Source organism: Budorcas taxicolor, chromosome 8 (assembly GCF_023091745.1).
Source record: "Budorcas taxicolor isolate Tak-1 chromosome 8, Takin1.1, whole genome shotgun sequence".
Classification (NCBI taxonomy): domain Eukaryota; kingdom Metazoa; phylum Chordata; class Mammalia; order Artiodactyla; family Bovidae; genus Budorcas; species Budorcas taxicolor.
In genome coordinates this window covers 19,306,461-19,330,721 of record NC_068917.1, presented here as the reverse complement: position 1 = coordinate 19,330,721, position 24,261 = coordinate 19,306,461, and positions in this window count along the sequence as shown.

Below are 24,261 nucleotides of genomic sequence, written 5' to 3'. Positions count from 1 at the left end.
ATCCTATAGACATGATATGCAGTTCTGAGGCAGACAATTCTCATCAGCAACTGACTGATTAATTATTCCTTTTTTTTCTCAAACAGAAGGATATAGGAGGGTCCCAGGTTATGGGAAAGAAGAGGCTCCATTAGAACAGGCTGAACACATGTGATATCTAGGGTGCAGGCAGTTTTAGCCTGGTAGCCAGATTCTTGACTGGGTTCCTGGTTAGCCAAAGCATGGTTGTCAGGAAAACCAGAAATACTGAAATTATTAATCTAGTTCTGTACACCTATGGCTGAGGATAGAGTTGGTAATCAATGAAGATGATAACCTTTTGGCAAAAACTGGTTTTTATTAGAAAAGTGTCCAAAGGTGGCACTTTGGGAAAGCTGTGAAGACAGACAAGTGAAGTGAGAATACATTAGCCCAAAGATTGGTGCAACCTAAGCTATACTGAGATGCCTTCTAAGTACTTAATTAGATGGAGGAAAGTAATCCCCTTTCAGCACTGTACTGAAATAGCATGAATAGAAAAATGCAAATAGACGGGTGTGTAAGATGAAAGACAAGGTAGGGGAAAGGCTCCTTAACAACTTAGTTTAAAATAATTCAGAAGAAGGATGAGAAGCCAGAATATTTCTAGAAATAGGAAGTGACGACTAGCTTAGTCTGGACAAGAGGTTCTAATGAAAAATTGAACCCAGAAGTTATAAAAGTGTCAATCTCTGCAAATGAAGAACTGGTGTTTAATGAGAAAGTTATAGTGCTCACTGCAAACGGTTCTATCAGGGTCTCTGCCCACATCTTGATAGACCTATGTATAATGTATTCACGCTGCTGCTTTTCTTATTGTAGGTGAATTCCTAGAATTTTCAAGGTTCCAAATTCAAGCACTCCGTTCAGATGGTGCTAATGTAGGAAAACGCTGAGGTGAGTGGAACCACATAACTTTCTGGTCATGACTGCTGACTCAGAGTATGGAGGCAACTGTGAGTTGGGGCCCTAGTTACACAAACACAAGATTTGTGATAAATAGGAGGCCTCTCTGACTTAGATACAACTTAGCAAGGCTGGGAGGTCTTCATGGCTCCAAGCCACTGCTCTAGCTCCCTCTCTTCCCATTTCTTGACTCACATGTTATATTCTAGCAAGACTAAATTGCTTGCTACTTCATAGATCTGTTTGTTATTTACTTTGCCTGGAATTGATTTCTCTGAATCATTTGCCTGGTGGGTGCCTGTTCACCCTTCAACAACTCAGCTAATATTTTACCTCCTTTAGGAAGCCTTCCTAGAGTTCCTAGACAATCTTAACTAGTCTTTATTATGCATGAGCTTTGTACCTTACAGGCTTTTAAAAAACATGCTTGCATTCTCCCACTACATTTTGTCTGTTACATGTTCATTCCGTCTGTGGTCTGGGGACTCTTTAGGGGCAACAACTGTGCCATGATTGCTGACACAATGCCCCAACTATCAGGACAAGGGCTCAGTGAATCACCTTTTAGTGAGTGAATGGATATATTAGAACCCAGGAACTCAAATATGAATCACCAAACAGGGTCACCTTCAATTCTATCAACTTTTTATGAAACATCTGCTGGGTAACTGCTTTTTAAAATTTTATTTTTTATTCAAATATTGATTTATAATATGGTGTTAGTTTCCGGTGTACAGAGAAATGATTCTGTGTGTGTGTGTGTGTGTGTGTGTAGATATATAGTTCCCTGTGCTATACAGTGGGTCATTATTGATTATCTGTTTTATACAGTAGTGTGTATATACTAATCCCACCCTCCTTATTTATCCCCCCTCCCTTATTTACCCCTCCCCTCTTTCCCCTTTGGTTACCAGGACAGCTTCTTAAACTACATTCTTTTGTGAATGGGCAGGCAGTTATTTTATTAAGTGCCAGGTACTCCAAGTTCTTTACACGAACACATTCATTTACAGGGTCACTACAACCTTGTGAGGTTAGCGTTATCAAGATTTTCCTTTTAGGTGAGCAAACTAAGGCATGACAAGGCCAAGTAGCTTTCCTGAGATTACACAGACAATATCTTCCCAGGTGGCACTAGTGGTAAAGAACCCGCCTGCCAATGCAGGGGACATGAGATGTTTGCCAATGCAGGGGACATGAGACATAAGAGAGACATAAGGTTTGATCCCTGGGTCAGGAAGACGCTCTGGGGAGGGCATGGCAACCCACTCCAGTATCCTTGCCTAGAGAATCCCTTGGCCAGAGGAGCCAGGCAGGCTACAGTCCATGTCCATAAGGTTGCAACGAGTCGGGCACGACTGAGTGACTTAGCACACGCACACACACACATCAGCTGGACTAGAGCTGAGCCAGGAGGACGAGTTTCAGAGCTGAACTCTGAACCGCTAGGCTGTACTACCTCAACAGTGAGAGGACTGATGAATGCAGGCTTCCTTTAGCTGCTTCTGGAAAATGAGCCTGCAATTTCATTTTCTAAGATGATAAGAGGCATTTTAGCCTAAGCGACCCAACGTTTATAATGAATTTAACTTGAGACCATGCCAGGACAGACATTTATCATGGTTCATTTAAGTAACTGCTCATTAAGTGGCTGGGGAAAAGGAAACCACTATGAAACCAGAGGGGGCCTCTAATGAGAAAAAGAGAGGGATGCGGGAAACCAAGAATCGGAGACACTGGGAACATACATTATAGAGAATTGCAGAGATGCGTACATGTCTGTGTTCATGAATTTTAAAAAGCTATGCTTATAAAATTATAATACATGTGGTAGTACAGAGGACTGCTGAGATCACAGGAAAACATTCCATCAAACAAAATCTATTTCCAAAATACACAGGTGTTTTTTTTTTTGCTTGTATTTTTTAAACACTGTGAAGGATATTCACAAACCACAGCGATATATTAAAGCTCCTAGCTGTTTTTTTGTATTCACTTCTCTTAGACAGCATGGTCGCCTGCTTCCTAGCATTTGTCTTTAAATCTCTTCTGAATGAACTTTCTGAATTTCTTTTTCCTGTTCCACTATTCTTCATGATCCTGTACCATGAAACCCCCAAAAAGGAGCCTGACACTGAAAGAAGGCAAGGTGGGGGAAAACATTTAGGGCACAGCCTTTCAGCAGGAAAAGGAAAGGGGACTTCTATATATCAGAAGTTTCTAATATATTAGAATTATATATTATATATTGTATATTATATAATTATATATTATATAATTATAGAATTATTAATTATATATTGTTTCTCCCCTTCTCAGAACTGAAATACAAGTCTAAGCTACCTGCCCCTGGGCCTCTGTCAACTGGACATTCATGAAGTATAACTGTCTATAAATGTTTCTCAAAGGAATAAGGCTGTGCCCTTAATTTCAAGAAATGAGGCTAATCACAAAAACAAAAAAAGATTAATAAGCTTGATGTTTCCATTTAAAAAGTTTTTAAAGCTCTACATAAAAATGTAAAGAGAACATCAGATTTTCATTTAGGCAAAATGCAAGAAAACCTATTACTAAATACACATTCTAATTTATAATGAGACACAGTTAAAGGTGATGAGGAGGAGGGGCAATAATAGAGTGTTTACCAGAGGACATGCCTTCTAGGCTAGCTTTAAGCATCAGGGGTGCGTGTGTGTGTGCACCTGTGTGTGTGTAAAAGTATCAGTGTGTGCATGCGTGCTCAGTCATGTCCATCTCTTGCAAGCCCATGGACTGTAGCCCACCAGGCTCCTCTGCCAATGGGCAAAGAATATTGGAGTGGGTTGCTATTTCCTTCTCCAGGGGATCTTCCTGACTCAGGGATTGAACTCTTGTCTCCTTCAAGTCTCCTGTATTGCAGGTGGGATTCTTTACTGCTCAGTTCAGTTCAGTCTCTCAGTAGTGTCTGACTTTGCGACCCCATGAATCGCAGCACGCCAGGCCTCCCTGTCTATCACCAACTCCCGGAGTTCACTCAGACTCGCTTCTATCGAGTCGGTGATGCCATCCAGCCATCTCATCCTCTGTCGTCCCCTTCTCCTCCTGCCCTCAATCCCTCCCAGCATCAGAGTCTTTTCCAATGAGTCAACTCTTCGCATCAGGTGGCCAAAGTACTGGAGCTTCAGCTTTAGCATCATTCCTTCCAAAGAAATGCCAGGGTTGATCTCCTTCAGAATGGACTGGTTGGATCTCCTTGCAGTCCAAGGGACTCTCAAGAGTCTTCTCCAACACCACAGTTCAAAAGCATCAATTCTTTGGCGCTCAGCCTTCTTCACAGTCCAACTCTCACATCCATACATGACCACAGGGAAAACCATAGCCTTGACTAGATGGACCTTAGTCGGCAAAGTAATGTCTCTGCTTTTGAATATGCTGTCTAGGTTGGTCATAACTTTTCTTCCAAGGAGTAAGCGTCTTTTAATTTCATGGCTGCAGTCACCATCTACAGTGATTTTGGAGCCCCCAAAAATAAAGTCTGACACTGTTTCCACTGTTTCCCCATCTATTTCCCATGGAGTGATGGGACCGGACTGCTAGGGCATGATAAAAGTTTGAAAGTGGAGTCCTTTACGATTCCACTGATTACATTTAAGAATTTAGAACCCTTTGGCAAACAGCCTCTTATCTGGGTGGACCTGCTCTTCACCAGAAGCAGAATGGATGAGAGTATTTGTGAGTTCCTGGCATATACTATATGAGTGTGTGAGGGCTAACTCAGTCACCACATGTCCTCAATTCCTGATGTCACTTGATCAGATACCTCAATGTAGTCTTTCTTTCCTTCCTTCCTTTCTTTTGACAGCAAGTTTATTAACAGACATATATTCCATAGCCAAAGAAAAACCAGTTATCACGCCATTTAATTTAGAAAACTTTGAGGGAAAATATACCTGAAAGATCTGTAGGCAACAGGAATGTTTTCCTTTTACTGTCCTTGCGAGTTCTTAGAGTGCCTTAAAAAAAAAAATGTTGACTATGTGAAGCAGTGTTCCAACTCAAATGGGATAATATGCTCTTAACACTTGAGGTTTGAGGAGATTATAGATATATTTTATCATTATCATGGCAGGGAAATATAGAGAGAAGAAATTATTTTTATAGTAGACCATTAGCAAAAAATTCTAAGTAGGAAAATAATTTGCTCTTTCAAGAGCAATATTTATCTTTATGTATTAGGTTAATCCTAGAGGAGGACATGGCAACCAGCTTCAGGATTCTTGCCTGGAGAATGATTCTATGGACAGGGGAGCCTGGCAAGCTACTGTTCATGGGGTCGCAAAGAGTCAGACGCAACTTAGCAACTACACATTCCACAGGCAGAATGCGGACCTGCTCAGAGAGCAGCCCTGAGGTTGTTAGCTTTATTGGGCTAGGTAATTTATTTATTATTGTTTTCAATTAAGTTTTTTTGGAGTACAGTTGCTTTACAATGCTGTGTTAGTTTCTAGTGTACAGCAAAATGAATCATCTGTGTATATACATATATCCTCTCCCTTTTGGACTTCCTTCCCATTCAAATCACCACACAACATTAAGTAGAGTTCATTATATGTGGAATCTAGAAAAAATGTATAAACGATCTTCTTTGCAGAGTAGAAGTAAAGACACAGACATAGAGAACAAATGTATGGATACCAAGGGGGAGGGGGTGGTGAGAGGAATTGGGACTGACCCATATACACTATTGATACTAAGTATGGATGGTGCAAGTGGTAAAGAATCCACCTGCCAATACAGGAGACATAAGAGACGTGGATTCCATACCTGGGTCAGGAGCTCTCCTGGAGAAGGGAATGGCTATCCACCCCAGTATATTTGCCCGAGAAATCCCATGGACAGAGGAGCCTGGCAGGCTACAATCCATAGGTTGCAAAGAGTCAGACATGATTGAAGCAACTTAGCACAGTATAGCACACATGAAATAGACAACTAATGAGAATATAGTCTTTCAATAGTATCCTAATTAAAATTTTGGTCCTTAATAGACACAAATGCCAGTGCCCCATTTATTTGGCAGTGAAGCCCAAGAGGAGGTGCTTTTCTGCTGTCTTTTCTCTCCGGATATACCCTCTCTGACCCTCAGCTTTGTGCCTTCTGCTAAACATCAGCTCCATGGGGTCGCAAATTTGCTCATCTTCACATGTTTGCTGCACTCCCAGAAAATGGGAACTTTATGAAAACATATGCCAAGCCCGAGCTATGCGCTCATCAGCACAAGATAAGGTGAGCTATTTTATTTTGGTCCTGGGAGATTTTTCAAAACCACTTTGCTCTATTCCTTGCATTTACAGTATAAATCAAATATTGAATGATTCTCTCTCCCTTCCTTCCAAACTACATTTTTGCCTTCTTCCCTGTTATTTTTTTGTTGATGTTAGCAAAACAGATTGCTTCATTAAAAGTTAGTTGTGATCTTTTCAATTCCTCGCCCAAGAATTTATTGCCATTGCAGCAAAGGCAAACGGCTAATCATTTGTCTTGAACAATATGGCTTCGTGTTTGACTGCGAAGTCTTCAGAACCAAAAATGAACCTGGATATCAGAAACTGCTGAATAGAAAGTTTCTTAGCAATAGCTCAGTGGAACTTCCTTTCCAACTTTTACTGGTTTAAAGACTGCTTGAAGTCTTTCTCCTTTTGGTGGGGTGGGCTAGGATAAGGCAGGCATCTCGTAAGTCAGATCACTCAATTATTAAAGCACTTTTCTTTGTACTTCAAATGAAAAAAAATTTTCTTTCTCCTATTTAGGTTCATGGCAATTTCTTTCTTTAATATGACAAAGCGGTTTATAATGCAGCTATTGATAACAATTCTATTGTTCTAACATTTATAGACGCCTGCCTACCTCCAACATCACTGCTGTTTAGCTACTACCCACAATTCAATAGCTCCTTTGACTATACTGTCTCTAAATCTTAAACAACATTTCCAGAAGTTTTATTCATTCCATTTTACTGATAAGAAAACAGAGACTCAGAGAATCTAACCAACTTTTCCCAGTACACAAAAACTAATTAGCAGAATAAGAACTTTGAATACAGGAATGCTTGGCTCGAAAACTTGATTTTTTTCCCCTACCACAAAATACACACTGCCCTTTTCTTGATATACTGCCACTACATTTCAGGCACTGAGCTGGATGCTGTAGCAATAAAGCGATGTCTGCAGTACAGAGTGGGCCCTTAAGAAATGAGCAGTTTGGCAGGGAAGAAAGTCACACACTGACAGTATCTGTGGCAAGAAGACTTCATCAGGCGAAGCATCTCATTCCCTCACCAGGTGTAATCATACCACAGTGCTGCTGGTGACATTTCTTCAAGAGAACCCAAAGCCTACAGAGAGTGAAATATCAAAAAGGTTCCACTGTGGACAGCTGAAATAATGTCCTCTCAAAAGATGTCCAAGACCTGCTGTGTCTGGATCTAACATCTGTTTCTTCAGACTGCACCTCATTAATGACTTTCTCAGAGTTTGGAAGTAGGTGAGGCCAATAAAGACTCATAGCAAAGCATCCAGAATTCCTGACTTGGGAACCTCCCATGAGTTCACAAGGGGTGATGGGGGACAGCAAGATGGACAGATGGCCTGTTGTCTTAATGTTCAACTTGAATAACTAAAGTACCTGCAATCCCTCTTTATCTGTGTGTGCTTTGCATCTGAAATCTACTCTGAAGTGCCCTTCCTTGAGGAAAACTAATAATGCTAATAATATAGGGTGTGCTGGGTGTCTATGTGTACATGTATGTAGTATGTGTGGGAGAGAGAGACTAAGGGACAGTAAGAGAAATTGGCTGTGAATAAAATGGAAGGTCATTTTAAGATTTTTAAAAATCCACCCCAAATGAGCCTTCACATTAAAAAAAAATCTCAATTCTGATTTACTGAAACTTACAGTTCATCAACCATGAAAAGAGAATCACAAAAGAAAAAGGTAATTTAGACTTAACTTAACCAAATAGGTTATATTTGGTACTGATGACTTGGGCCCAGAGGATTTAGGCATTTGTTCACGGCCACACAAATAACTAGTGACAGACTGTAATTTTATGAGCTTTTTCCTTCTCCATGGTGCCTTATCCTACAACATACAAATTTGCTGTTAAAAGTATTGCAATATGGAAATGTTTACCACTCCCAAATGCCAGGTGTAAGATATACAACACATAGGCATTAACCATAAGTAAAAAGAACAGACATTTTGGAACATTCTTCTAAAAATGGCAAATTACTTTAGGATCATCTCCTTTGCAGTAACAGTCAATGAAGGACAGTAGAAAGGAAACAGGTGTTATATTCAGACAGAGGTGGGTTAGAAGCTAAGCTCTGCAACTTTCTAGTCATTACAATTTTGGGTAACTTCCTGAAGTTCTCTAAAAATAAAAATCAGAGACATCACTTTGTTGACAGACTTCCATATAGTCAAAGCTATGATTTTTCCAGTAGTCAGGTAGGGAATGTGAGTTGGACCATAAAGAAGGCTAAGCACCAAAGAACTGATGCTTTTGAATTGTGGTGCTGGAGAAGGCTCTTGAGAGTCCCTTGGACTACTAAGAGACCAAATCAATCAATCCTAAAGAAATCATCCCTGAATTTTTATTGGGAAGACTTGATGCTAAAGCTCCAATACTTTGGCCACCTGATGCAAAGAGCTGACTCACTGGAAGACTCTGAAGCTGGGAAAGATTGAAGGCAAAAGGAGAAGGGGGAAATGGGAGGATGAGACGGTTGGATGGCATTGCCAACTCAACAGACATGAGTTTGGGCAAACTCCAGGAAATAGTGAAGTACAGGAAGCCTGGAGTGCTGCAGTCCATGGCGTTGCAGTCAGACTCAGCTTAGAGGCTGAACAACAACAACCGAACTTCTCTAAACTGTGTTCCCTCATATGCATAGTGAGGAGAGTAAAATGTACCTCTGTACATGCTTCTAAAAGTTTAATTAAGTAAAGTGTGTGAATTACCCGGCTTAGTGCTGGTACAAATGTTAGATACTGCCTAAGACCAGTAACGGAGAAGGCAGAGGCACCCCACTCCAGTTCTCTTGCCTGGAAAATGCCATGGACAGAGGAGCCCGGTGAGCCGTAGTCCATGGGGTCACTAAGAGTTGGACACGATTGAGCGACTTCACTTTCACTTTTCACTTTCATGCATTGGAGAAGGAAATGGCAACCCACTCCAGTGTTCTTGCCTAGAGAATCCCAGGGACAGGGGAGCCTGGTGGGCTGCTGTCTATGGGGTCCCACAGAGTCAGACACGACTGAAGCGACTTAGCAGCAGCAGCAAGACCAGTAAAAATGGTAATGAGGTGGATGAAACTGGAGCCTATTATACAGAGTGAAGTAAGCCAGAAAGAAAAACACCAATACAGTATACTAATGCATATATATGGAATTTAGAAAGATGGTAACGATAACCCTGTATGCGAGACAGCAAAAGAGACACAGATGTATAGAACAGTCTTTTGGACTCTGTGGGAGACGGAGAGGGTGGGGTGATTTGGGAGACTGGCATTGAAACATGTATAATATCATATAAGAAACGAATTGCCAGTCCAGGTTTGATGCAGGATATAGGATGCTTGGGGCTGGTGCACTGGGATGACCCAGAGGGATGGTACGGGGAGGGAGGTGGGAGGGGGGTTCAGGATGGGGAACACGTGTACACCCGTGGTGGCTGTATGGCTGATTTATTTATTTATCATGCTGATGTATGGCAAAACCAATACAATATTGTAAAGTTAAAAAATAATTCTGTTATTAAAAAAAATGGTGGATACAAATGAATTAAGAAATGTTCATAGCAACAGTATTTACAATTTCTAGGGCAATGAAGCAACCTAAATGTCCATCAACAGAGGAATGAATAAGATGTGGTACATATATACAATAGAATATTAGCCACAAAAAGCAGTGAAATTGGTTCCTTTGCAGAGATGTGGATGGACCTAGAGATTGTCACACGGAGTGAAGTAAGTCAGAAAGAGAAAAACAAATCTTGTATACTAATATATATATGAGGAATCCTGAAACATGGTACTGATGATCCTATTTGCAAAGCAGAAATAGAGATATAGACACAGAGAACAAACATACGGACGCCAAGGGTGGAAAAGAGCATGGGAGGAAGTGGGAGACGGGATTGACGGTATACATTACTGATACTATGAATAAAATAGATAACTAATGAAAACCTGTTGTATAGCACAGGGAACTCTATTTAATGCACTATGGTGACCTAAATGGGGAAGAAGTCCGAAAGAGATAGCATCTATGTATAGCTGATTCATTTTTCTGTACAGTAGAAACTAACACTGTACATGTACTTGAAGACATAAGAGATGCAGTTCTATCCCTGGGTCAGGAAGATTCCCTGGAGGAGGGCGTGGCAACCCACTCCAGTATTCTTGCCTGGAGAATCCCATGGACAGAGAGCCTGTTGGGCTACAGCCCATAGGGCCACAAGGAGTTGGACACGACTGAAGCGACTTAGCATGCACACGTGCTGAATCTAACACGATATTGTAAACCAATTATACCCCAATAAAAATTAATCAAAAAAGATATGTTAATAAACCTAATAAAGTGAAAATTATAGCAAAAAATAAATGAGTCGGTGTCTGCATATTTCGTATTTCCTTTTCTTCCATTTGTTTTCAATTAAAAACTCTGAAGCATTTCCTGATAATGGTTGTTTTCGAATAATGAAAATAGAAAATTCACTTCATTAATACCTTTTAGTCTCCACCAGAATCACAACCTACAACTTGCCCCTTTGTCTCTTCTCTACAGAAATCAATATGCTCGTTATTGAACTGTCAACTTGCATAAAACTGTGAAGGCCAATGATAGGGTTTTGGGAGAAAAAGGTATGAAAAATTCACTGGTACATACTGGGAGTTTGATGATGAGATATGTCTTTGACTGTCATGGGAATCTTTTTAATGCTATTTTCCTAGTTTCTTTGAATTTTGTAGAGATGTTATGGTAAAGAAAGTGATATAACCAAAGTCTACTATCTTTCACCCTTGAATCCTGGCATTAGCTTGTACAGGTATGAAGGGAAGCTATAAAATTCAAGGGATTTTTTTTCCTACTCATTACATTTCATTGTTTGCCTTAGAGAAAAATACACATCTTTAATCTATTTTTCAGTGTTTTGTCTTCATTTCAGAATTTCACCAGAATCTCAACATAACACACTCTTCATTCATATTCTATGATGAACAATATCTCACATTGTTTACCGCCCCTCCCCTTCTTCCCATGTATGTCATCTTTGCCCCCTTTTCTGTAACAGATATTAATAAATATGTGAATGACAATTCTGAATAATATTGAGATGGGAAGAGTGATGACTGAAATCTTACCTCCTCTCACATCAGTAGAGATGGAAATTGCCAGATACCTGGTTTAGTAGCATGGGGAGGGGTGAGGAGAGGAAATACTATAAACATTTCTACAGAAAGCAAGTACACATCTGGGGTCTAATGCAATGTGACTTTAGTACATTTCGTAAATTGAATCAAAACTGTGCCCAGATAGCACGCATGCTCAAATTGGGGCACCCTGCCTGGCCAAGCCCCTAGTGTTAATGAGATACTCTGCAGGACACCCTGGCTTCACCAACCAGACAAAGAGATGTCAATGTATCCCTTCCCCCCGGGCATTCGAAGCTGGCACTTATTTTCAAATTTCCTTCCCACCTGGCAGGGGAAACACTTTCTCAGACACATGACGAAACTGCAGCATGGAGTGGGATAACGAGACTCTGGCAAGGACTATTTCAGAAAATGGTTATGATCACCAGCGGCTCTGACTGTGTGTCCTCTACGCACACACAATCGCTCAAGAGCATTGACTACCTCTTCTTATGCCACAGTGAAGAAGAATTTTCATCTGACAAGGCTCATCCAAGAGACATTTGTCAAGTGATAGATAGCATGTAAAAGGAATGTGGTTGGGGGAGAGGGGCTGGGGGGCAAATGCATATTTGCTTCATAATATTAGAAAAAGAACACTTCCTTGCTTAAAACCCAGAGAGCATAGGGAGTCCTATTCCATATTAAAAAAAAAAAACAAAACTTCTTTACGAAAAGTTTTAACATGTAGCAAAGAATGGGATAATAGGCCCTCAGGTACCCATCTCCTAGTTTCAACAATGATCAAATTATGGCCAATTTCATTTCCTCTATCCTCTGCATCTCTACCCAATCCTCTTCCTTTGTAGTATATTAAATCAATCTTGATATAATTTCCTCTGTAGTAATTCAGTGTGTATATAATATGTATATATATATATATATATATAACTTTTTAAGAGCCAATGTTATGTACAAAATAAATAATTCTTTATTATCATCAAATATCCATTTAGTGAGTGTTTTAATTCTCTCAGTGTATCCTTTTTGTTGTTGTTATACCGTATTTGGATCAGGATTCACCTAAGATTCTGGCATTACAATTGGTTGTGGATATATATTTTATTTTCCTTTTAATTTGTAAGTTTCCCCCATTGGGTGTGAAGTAGCTTTTGAATTCTAAACTCCAGATCCTTGCACTAGGAGGTGCAAATCTGCCTTTAAACCAACCTGTGGCAACTTCAATGTCTCAATATGGAGGAATGGTTAAATAAAAAGTGGTATATGCGTTTGGTTAACTATTGTGCACAATGCAGTGGAAAGAGTGCCCTCCCTGTGAAACCTAGGGCAGGTTATTTTTTATCCTCCATGTATCTGTTTGTAAAATGAGAAAAACAATTAAATTAATCAAACTCAACATATACATATATTTCCAATCACAGTGTTGGTTACATAACACCAGAGCATACAGGGGTTGTTTGATATCATTTTAATATGTACAATAAGTAGAAAATGTTAATGGGCATATTTCTGTTGTTGTTATTTAGCCACTAAGTCATGTCCAACTCTTTGCGGCCCTATGGACCATAGCCTGCCAGGCTCCTCTGTCCATGGAATTCTCCAGGTAAGAATACTGGAGTGGGTTGCTGTTTCCTCCTCCAGTTAATCTTCCTGACCCAGGGATTGAACCCACATACCCTGCATTGGCAGGCAGATACTTTACCATTGAGCTACCAGGGAAGCCCAGATATTTTATTTCCCCCTAAAATCATGTTAAGTTGTAGCTGAGCAGTTGTGCTTCAGGGAAACAGAGAATGCAGATTGCCCCAGACATTGTGGCATCATGGGTCAGCCTTCAGTGTCACAACAGACTTTCCCAAGAACAGGGACAATCTGAAAGCCAAGTGCATGGAGCAACAGCATGGGTTTCTGCACTTTAAAGTTTCCTTTTCTTCATATCAAGAGTTCGGCCTTATCCAAGTGTTCTCCATTTGGTTTGGTTTCAGTTTTTTAAGTGTGCAGAAAATACAAAATAGGCAACATGATGTGGTAGTTCTAACCAGGCAGGAAGAGGAAAGGACCATTCTATCTACAAAGAAGGGAGAAGAATCTGAGGAAGAAGGTGGGATGCTTTTGTGTCTTGACTTCTCTGAGGCAGATATTTTAAAGGCTGGGGAGACTCTCCTATAGGCCGAAGAGAAAGTGTTGCTTTTTTTCCATTTGAAACAATCTCACTTCAATTCAGTACCACATCCCAAGTAATACAGGAAAGATGGTGTAAAACTGATTGATGGAGATAGCTAAATAGATGACCTTAAAACAGTTCTGACTCCCTCTGAATATTGCATGTATGCTCCATTCTGGAGGCCTCAGTGTCTCAACGGGCTCAGAAGAAGGGGTGTGCGGTTTCTGAGAAGGCCAGGGAACCAGCAGAAGCCAGGCATTAGAGTAAATGAAAACACTCGAGACCTCTTCCCTCATTACCATGATCTCACATAAACCATTTACCTGCTCACTCCAACCCATTACCCACCTCCCCAAACCCCTCTTAGATGCCATCTTGGAAGGAAGACAAGGGAGGAACAGAGCTCTAAAACACTGAGCATTTATCTTTAATAAACTCAGTCATCCATGGAGTTATTAAACCCAACCGTGAAAGGCAGAGTTGAACTTACTATTTCACACATACAGACTGTTTAGCTGTAGAAGACCAAGCTATCATCAATTGTCAGCTTTTCCAATTATCTACTAGATTGAGGAGAGAGATCAAGTTGGCTCCAGAGATTTAAAAAGCTGTATTCTCTCTGCACGTGTAAGTGTATCATGTTCTGATTCCCTAATCCACAATGAAAAGGGAAAAAGAGCAGAATTCAAAGTATGATTCTAATCATATAAAACAAAGCTTCAGAAAAAATGTGAGAAAGAGTCATTACAAATGTAATCTGTACTAACAAATGTGTACACAAAAAATCACAAAAAGTAAATAGTAGTTGCATTTGGTTTGGGCAGCCTAGGGTGCTGGTATTCTCTGTCTTATTTAATCATAATACTTTGACTTTGTATGAAAAACATACTTTCCAAACTGCAAACTTATTGCCTTAAATCTATTATGTTAAATGAGCAATGATCGAACACTAATGTTTCACAGGCATTGCACTAATCACCATGGGGAATACAATGATGGATAAGATACGGCTCCAATGCCAAAGGAACTCACAGCATGGTGGAAAAAACAGTCAGACAAGTGGCAAAGGGAATTCAACATCCATTGTTCCCCAGCTACAAGAAATTTCAGTTTTTCCCATATCCTCCAAATCACCTCCAGAGGACTTTAGTTTGATGATGGAAGTAAAAGCATAAAACTAGTATGCTAATTTGCATTTATACATCTATCATTTGGGGAAAAATACACATATAATGAGGATATGCCACACTTTCACTAGTGGACACAGCATGGTGTGTATGTATGAGACACTTTCAAATATTTATTGGAATACTTGAAGTTCAGCTGCAACACTGTCTCACAGTTGACAACATGAAGTCATCTGTTGGATGAAACCACTTTATAATGAGATTCCTTTTTGATTTCAACACTGAACTTCCCTTAGATGTAGTACGTGGTTGGCATCGCATTGACATGTAAAAGTGTACCACATGACAAATATGAGAAGATCTAAACTTTGGAGTTTAAAAACAAAACGAAACATCAGACTTTATCTGGCTTGCCTGGTGGCTCAGATGGTAAAGAATTCACCTGCAATGCAGAAGACCTGGGTTCAAGCCCTGGATTGGGAAGATATTCTAGAGAATGGCTACCCACTCTAGTATTCTTGCCTGGAGAATGCCATGGACAGAGGAGCCTGGCAGGCTACAGCCCCCATGAGGTCGCAAAGAGTCAGAAAAGACTGAGTGACTAGAACACACTCACACAGAGTTTGCCTAGGTTGCTGTACTGCTGCTAAGTCACTTCAGTCGTGTCCGACTCTGTGCGACCCCATCGACGGCAGCCCACCAGGCTCCTCCATCCATGGGATTTTCCAGTCAAGAGTACTGGAGTGGGTTGCCATTGCCTTCTCCGTTACCTAGGTTAGCAGTTCTCAAATTTTAGCATGCATCAGGGATCACCTGGATGGCTGGTTAAAACAGATTGCTGCCTCATCTCTGTTTCTAATTTCTTAGTCTGGGGTGGGGTCCTCTAATTTGCGTGTATAACAACCCTGGTTTCTGACTGATGCTACTGTTCATGGACTTGCACTTGAAAAACCATTAATCTACACCAACTTCTTTTGCAATTTAAGAATCACTTTTCTGTAATCTTTGTTATCTGCTCAAATAATTCAAAGGATGATACACTCTCTGAATTGCAAGGAAGCCAGTTTCCCTAATACACAGGGTAATTTTAAAAGAATTTACTGGAGCCAAAGTCTGTCTCCTTAAAATCTTTGTTCACTATATGTCTATTCCTTTCTGCACTAAACAACTCCTCCAATATCTTCTCTTAACCAAGCTGAAAGTTTCCATCCTTTAGCTGTTTATTCTACATAATTCCTCTTTATCTACCATGTTATCATCCTCTGATGAAGCATCTAGTTATAAAGACCACTCTCAAAACGGGGCTGAAAACACAATATTTTAGATACTGATCCATTGGTACTATCTCCTTTCCATAAGCTGACATCATATATCCATTAACAAAGAACTGGGCTTTATTACTTTGTCTAGAGGAAGAATACCAATTTATTAGTTGATACTCTGCAGAAGACCTGGACTCTATTTTTATATTCTGAACAGATATCTTTCCTTATGCATTTGAAATATTGACCTTGGCACAAGAATTTTGCTTTTATTTTGGCTTTTATTTTATTCTTGCTTTCATTTCATTATCTCAGTAGAGCATAATTTCAGTTTACAAACTATAGGATGGTGGTTAATTGCACTGCTTCTGAAGTCAGACTGTCCTGGTTGCAAATCATAGCTCTATTGTTTAACAGCTATGTGGCCATCAACAGATTATGTGACCAACCTAAACCTCAGCTTCCTCATAGGCACGGTGGGAAACACTTAGCATAATGTCCTATGCATATTACATGCTTAGTAAATGTTAGCCATTATTATTTTATTAAAAGCAACCCAAAACACTGTTAGTCACTCAGTTGTGTTTGACTCTGCATGACCCCATGGACTGTAGCCCACGAGGCTCCTCTGTCCATGGAATTCTCCAGGCAAGAATACTGGAGTGGGTTGCCATTCCCTTATTCAAGGGATCTTCCCAACCCAGGGATTGAACCCGGTCTCCTGCATAGCAGGTGGATTCTCTACCATCCCAGGTAAGGTTTATACTGTACAGAGTAAGAGCAAAAGTCCTTATGGAAAACTATAAAGCTTTATGAGAAGTTTCTAAAAATTAAAGTAATTACAGTTTTTGCCTTGATGAGACTGGAAATTATCAATCTATCTGTTCAATCCATGTAGATTTACAGACTTAACACACTTTCAATCAAAATGATGATATGATTTTTTAAATTGCAACACAATTTACATGAAAAAAGTGAGAAGAGGCTAAACACTGTTAGAAAATCTGAAAAGGAGAAGAGAGAAAGAAATCTAGTTATACCTGACTTAAACTTATACAAAAGCATTAAATCTTAAAACTGTGGTATTGGCACAAACAGGGAAAGACACACCAACTAGAAAAAGTGGAGACATCAGAAATAAACACAAAATGTATGCAGAAAGTGAAGTCAGTTTTCCCAAATTGAGGAGCCAAAAATACTGATTTAATAAGTTGTATTAAGGTAAAATACAACAATTTAGAAAACCAAAGGGCAGAGTTCCACCTTACATAAGAATCCACAAAGGAAACAGAGAGGAGTGTGCTGCCAAAACTGAAAATACAGAAGCTGAAAGACTGGGAAGGAGAAAATGATGCAGATTGCATTTTGCCATATCAAAATCACTGAGTCAGAAAAATATTTGCACTGAAAATGTCAGACAAATGAACATTTATAAGAAGAGTACATTCAAATTCTGAAGTAAAACCTCAAGAACCTCAAAATCAAATAAGCCATAACAATACAAAAATTACATAGAGACATATAAGTTATAAAGAAATACAGAAGACCATCCTTAATGAAGCCTGAAGACACCTTTAATCACCTATATATACAGCTATTAAGGAATCTGTTGTTTTCACTTATCTATAATGATCATTTAATTGATCTATCCTTTTATGGGAGGCAGTATACTAAGAATAATAAAGATGTATATAATCTGACCCAAATTTTAGTCTCTAGAATTTCTCTTAATGACAAAAACCTATACACAGAATAGCTACCTATGATTCCAAAAGACTGAAGAAAGCTTAAATGTCCAAGATTAGAGAAAGAGATTTAATAAAAATCAATTCAGCAAAATATTCCATAGTAATTAAAATGATAATTATGAAGACACGAAGAATTATACAGACATGTTTCAAACACTATCATTAATGAAAATAGCTGATGTATGCTTTCTTCTTTTCGCATTTTACATGCACACAGGATGTATTTTATCCTGAATGTAACAAAGTAAATGTGGGTGTATGTAAAATGCATAAAGGACTAACAGTATTAGAGGAGCATTAATTTAATTCTAAATTATCACTTATTTAAGCATTATTCTTGAAAAGTTTTACATCCTGTTTCCAGTATAAATGAAAAGTAATACTGAATTTGGGCTCTGTCACACAATTTAGGTATCTCTTTCAACTGAAAATTTATGTCTGAAAGTAGTGTACGCAAAGTCTTTACACAAGTCAGCAACATGTAATGTGGCAGCCTCGAGAGCTCTGTGCTCTCCCATCACCCACACACTGACCCTGCTGCTCAGCCGTGTCTGACTCCTTGCGATCACATGGACTGTAGCCTGCAAGACGCCACTGTCTGTGGGATTCTCCAGGCAAGAAAACTGGAGTGGGTTGCCATGCCCTCCTTCATACTGACCCAGCAAATATTTACTGTTACTTTGATTCTACTCTGAATAAATAGTAAAGACACAATATGGTCTCGGCTCTGATGGTGGAATGAGACAGACAGACATACAGACATATAAAGTGATCATTAAATTCTAATGTAGGTTCTCTGTGTCTGTGTCTCTACATCGGTTTTGCAAATAAGATCATCTATACCATTTTTCTAGATTTCACACATATGTGTTAATGTACGATATTTGTTTTTCTCTTTCTAACTTACTTCACTCTGCATGACATTCTCTGATGTATGTACACCAAGTGGGGAAAGGAGGGAGCTGGGAAATTGGGATTGATATACGCTGCTGCTGTTAAGTTGCTTCAGTCGTGTCCGACTCTGTGCGACTCCATCGACGGCAGCCCACCAGGCTCCCCCGTCCCTGGGATTCTCCAGGCAAGAACACTGGAATGGGTTGCCATTTCCTTCTCCAGTGCATGAAAGTGAAAAGTGAAAGTCGCTCAGTCGTGTCTGACTTTTAGCAACCCCATGGACTGCAGCCCACCAGGCTCCTCCATTTATGGGATTCTCCAGGCAAGAGTACTGGAGTGGGGTGCATTGCCTTCTCCGAGATACACACACACACACACACACACACACACACACACACACACACACACACACACACACTATTGGTATTAGGTATAAAATAGATAACTAATGAAAATCTACTGTATTTCAGGGAACTCTACTCAGTGCTCTGTGGTGACCTAACTGGGAAGGAAATCCAAAAACAGAGGAGATAAATGCATATGTACAGCTGACTCATTTTGCTATGCAGTAAAACTAACACAACATTATAAAGCAATTATGAAAAAAGTGAAAGCGTTAGCCGTTCGGTTATGTCTGACTTTGCAACCCCATGGATTGTCGTCCATCAGACTCCTCTGTCCATGGACTTCTTCAGGCAAGAATATTGGAGTGGGTAGCCATTCCCTTCTCCAGTGGAACCCAGTCTCCTGCACTGAAGGTGGATTCTTTACCTCTGAGCCACAAGGGAAGCCCAAAGCAACTATACTTCAATAAAAAATGAGTTTAAAAAATTATAATGTAGGTATAGTACTAGTTATACCAGGCTATTTAAAAAATACCAAGGAGGTATCTAACTCATCACAAGTGGTAATAAAGGATACTAGCTCTGAGTTCTACAGAATTAGTAGAGTTACCAATATGGCAAGTGGCTGGTGGAAAGATGCAGAGAGGAGGCAGGAAGGTGAGAAATAGAATGGTGAGTAGAGACGACCTTTTTTTGCCATTGCTAAGTTACTTCGGTCGTGTCCGACTCTGTGTGACCCCATAGATGGCAGCCCACCAGGCTCCCCTGTCCCTGGGATCTTCCAGGCAAGAACACTGGAGTGGGTTGCCATTTCCTTCTCCAATGTGTGAAAGTGAAAAGTGAAAGTGAAGTCACTCAGTCATGTCTGACTTAGCCACCCCATGGACTGTAGCCTTCCAGGCTCCTCCATCCATGGGATTTTCCAGGCAAGAGTACTGGAGTGGGGTGCCATTGCCTTCTCCGAGAGACGACCTTAGCAGGGTAGCAAAGGCAAAGCCTTCAGGGTATGTTTAAGACCTGTTTCTACCCTTATTAACTGGGTAATGCAAATCATTTCCTCATCTATAAAACGCAAATAACTCCACCTACCTCACACACTGACATGAGGATTAGAGGAGACTGCGTATGTAAAGGAAGCTCTGAAGTGCCTGACAAGGAGCAGGCCCTCAACAGATGAAGTGCTGTTTCAAGGGTTTCAGTGTCGCTGGACCAACAGGTACAAGGCAGGATGAGACAGGAGGCACTCAGATCATAGAGGCTTCTTTATAGGACTAAAGAGCCTGGACCTCATGCCATAAATCACTGATGCCTCTGAAGGATTTTAATCAGGAAAACAGTATAGTTAGGTTTGCTTTTTAAGTAGGTCACTCTGAAAACTGACTAGAAGTTAGATTTGATGGGGTGGAGACCTACAGTAAGAAGGACACTTAGTGGGTTGCCTTAATAATTCTGGAGAGGGCGCTGAAGACCTACTATGGGAATGGAAGTGAAGGGAAGTTTGGAGAAACAGTCAGCAGGTATAACAGGTAGGACTTTGTGATTATTTAGAGGTGGGAGAAAAAGGAGAGGAAAGTGAGGTGTCAACATAGTTAGCTGTCTAGAATGGGTGGTTAAGTGGATGGTGATACAGCAACCAAAATGAAAACTGAAAAGGAGGAGCAGGCTGAGGAAGGGAATGAGTACCTGAGAGCCTGCAAGGCCAAGCACTGCTGAGTTCTGAGGTTACCAAGATGAACAAGATAAGACCCCTCTCTGTAAAGAGCTCACTTTCTGGCAGGAAAGACATAAAAACACAGAGGAAGGAAATACAGTTTTGTTGTATACAGCCAACTGTCTGGATTCTTAACAAAAACAACTACATATCTAATTGTGATGGAAATAAAGGAATTATTTCATGAGGAAATGATCAGACAAATCCCAACTAGGAGATATTCTGCAAGACAATCTGACTCTTCATAAGTATTAATATTGTGAAAGATTTTTTAAAGAGAGAGCAAGTTCAATGTCGAAGGACACTAAAGAGGCATGAAAATTAAACTCCAGGTATGATCTTTGGTTGTTGGTTGGATACTAATGACCCCCACTGCCAAGGGATAGTTAAAAGGACATTAACATAATAACTGGGAAATCCTGAGTATGAAACAATTCTTATAATACTATCATATCATTGTTAAATGTCTTAGGTATACTAATGCTATTGTGGTTATGTAGAGGAGAGTTCTAGGTATTCAGACATAGATGCTGAAGTAGTTAAATAGTTAGGGTACTATGTCATGATGTCCATAACTTATTTACAAACATTTATGCTATTTAAAATATTTCTGCATTTCATATAATATACAGATATTATATGAATATATATGTATATATTATATGAATTATATATTATATGAATATATATGTATATATTATATGAATTATATATTATATGAATATACATGTAGAAAGCACAAGTGTGAATGTGACAAGATGATCAAATCTGTAATTTTAAATTTACTTTATATTCATTTTATTAGTATTTCTTCCTCCAACTAAAATCATCAAATATGATAGCATATAAAAGTCCAAATCAGTAACAAGTGTAGAAGAAATTTAAGAAGGATGACACAAAGTTGTTTAGGTAAACTGTTCTTCCAAGATTTTCTCCATGGTTTAATTTTCCTACACATGACACTCTGTGAAAACCTTTACTCTGCAAGAGTTCTAGCTTTGACAGTTAGGTGAGCCATATTCCAGGTTATCATGGAAACAGACACCTTTGATGTCATAACTCTGCACAATCAGCCAGTATAATTTTGTTTTCTCCAGTGGGAAGGCTGAGGCCATAAAAAAGAAGGATACACTCAGATACATCATTGGGATAATTTCATAACACATATAACAAATACCTCCTGCAGAAAAGTTAACCCATTTTCAAAGTGTCTCTCTAAAGCATTCTACAACCTGAAATCTTGTCTATTGTATTGATTTCTCCTGTCTTTCATTAATTCTGGAAACAATCCTAGCAATTCCCATTTATTGAATACTCCTACGTACCAAGAACTATGGCTGGTATTTTGCATATATGATATTAATTTATCCCACATATATTTATTACTATGTACCAGTATCTATTCCAGGCACTGGAGACACAGTGGTGAACAGATATAAGCCTCTGCCTCTTGGAGCTGAATACATCCCAATGATCTCATTCAATTGTCATTTATGATTTCATTTAATCTTTGCAATATACCTGAAAGGGAGTTTTGGTGAGATTTTGAACCTTGCCTAATGCTATAGCTGAATTCCAAGTCTACTCTTTCAAATTCCAAAGTACCATTTTCCTTCTATATCACCCTTCTTTCCAATAATTCAGCATCATTGGAATCTGAAGAATTTGCAGCAGATAATGAGATGGTTAGATAGCATCACTGACTCCATGGACATGAATTTGAGCAGACTCTGGGAGAAAGCGGAGGACAGAGGAGCCTGGCGTGCAGCAGTTCATGGGGTCACGGAAAGTTGGATGTGACTTCATGATTGAACAGCAACAAATAGTTAAACAAAGAGCTGATCAAGAACAAATAGAGACTTTTCATAGAAACCAAATTAAAACAAAATAGGATATACACAGTCTGTCTAAAATTATGCAAGGGGGTCTTGGGGACAAAGCTTGCACAGAAAAGTGTTGCAATTTCTTGTACCTAAAAATAAGTATAGAATATTCAAAATCATGACTACCCTGGGCACCACAGGCGTTGCCTCAAATTCCATGTGTCCTCTCTCTCATTACACAGTTAGGGCTGTCTCTCTCTCTGTGCTCTCTGAGCTCTCCTCATTCTGATATGCTAAGGAGCTTTGCATCAGTAGTGGGTGAACTGGGCCCAGTCAGTGATCCAGATTTAAATTTTTATTCTTTAAAGAAGCATGCAGTTCTCCATAGTCAATTGAGCAAATAAAAGTATGAATTCTGAAAAAGACAAACCCCAATTTATTCCAATGGCAACTTGATCTTTGACAAAATTGGAAAGTGTTGCAAGTGGGAGAGCTGCTTAATAACAAAAACAATAATCCTGGAGAATGGAAATGTGAAGTCCTAATGCCAGCAATTAGAGGTAATCACTTGTTTATTAGGCTATCATTTGAACAACACTATTTCCGCTTCAACACAAACCACATTGCTCACATCTCATGCATAGGAGGCAGGCTCTACCATAGGGAACATGGGTGCTTCCAAGAAGAGATTAGTTTGGGACCTCTGGTTTTCACTACTGAGCACAACAGTTTCTGAGATACTCCAGGACTGGCTTTAGCACCATCTGCCAGAGAAGACAGGATACTGCCCAAGAAGTCCTTTACCAATTACAATTTGTTGTTTCATCATTCAGCCTGTCCGACTCTTTTTGACCTCATGGACTGTGTTCACCAGGCTACTCTGTCCATGGGATTTCCTAGGCAGGAATACTGGAGAGGGTTGCCATTTCCTTTTCCAATGGATCTTCCCTACCCAGGGATTGAATCTGTGTCTCCTTCATTGGCAGGTGGATTCTTTTCCACTGAGCCACCAGGAAAGCCCCCGTCAATCACAAGAGCAGGCACCTAATTGCATAGCATAAATTTCTTTTGTGAAGTTATGGCATGCATCCTCCAGGGTGAGACTGAGGAATTAAAGCTCTTTCAGCTAGCAAACGTCTCTGCTATTTACTCCCAAGCTGTCTGACAGGAAGGGCCCTACAATAACAGATAATGAATTAAAGCCCCCCAAAGGCCAAGGTAAGTGGGAAAGAAGAGATTCATCCATTAATTCTCAAATGTGTGAAACTGGCATGAAAGGGTTTCCTCAGAGGAAAATATCAATTATATGGAAATTTTATGTGACAGTGATTCATGCTTCAAGTGCTAGATAGTGGATAGCACAGTTTACTTATAGTGTTTCAGCATAAACAAACGTATGTATTCGTGTAAATTCAAGTCAACAGATTAAGCATCTACTATATGCTTGGCACTATGTAGAAAATGGAGATAAAAATGGTAAGAGAGTTGGGCATCCTGTTCACATGTGTCCAGAGATCATGGAAGAGAAACAGAGGAAAACAATAGACTGGGAGAGACTAGAGATCTCTTCAAGAAAATGAGAGACACCAAGGGAACATTTCATGCAAAGATGAGCACAATAAAGGACAGAAATGGTATGGACCTAACAGAAGCAGAAGATATTAAGAAGAGGTGGCAAGAATATACGGAAGAACTATACAAAAAAGATTTCCATGACCCAGATAATCACGATGGTGTGATCACTCACCTAGAGCCAGACATTCTGGAATATGAAGTCAAGTGGGCCTTAGGAAGCATCACCATAAACAAAGCTAGTGGAGGGGATGGAATTCCAGTTGAGCTATTTCAA